The following is a 424-nucleotide window of genomic DNA, read 5'->3' as shown; positions in this document are numbered from 1 at the left end:
TTTTTCAATCAATAATTTTATACTCTTTACTTTTTTTGTCAGTTTCATTTTGAATTTTAATTTAGTACTTAAAGGTAGTGAAATTCCATTGATACTGAAATAAAGTTATAAAAAGGTCCATAAAGTAGAATAAGTAAAATAATGTGATACCCACATTGCAACATCCAAATAAAACAACTTAAGATCTAAAATGTTTCTTTCTCTTTTTCGCCGTCTATTATATTATCTATTCTATTATATAAAAATCGAATTTTTACCTTTAATGATAGAATCAACGTAGTATGCTTCTGCTTTATTTTGTTTAACTCATTAAAGACAATTCATTATGATGAATTAATTATATCAACTAATTGATTTGAATAGATATTTAAGCATCACACAATTTAAAATTATGTATATTAATTATTTGATTTAATTTTTATGA

Source organism: Arachis duranensis, chromosome 5 (genome assembly GCF_000817695.3).
Source record: "Arachis duranensis cultivar V14167 chromosome 5, aradu.V14167.gnm2.J7QH, whole genome shotgun sequence".
Taxonomy (NCBI): Eukaryota; Viridiplantae; Streptophyta; class Magnoliopsida; order Fabales; family Fabaceae; genus Arachis; species Arachis duranensis.
Note: the sequence above shows the minus strand (reverse complement) of the source record.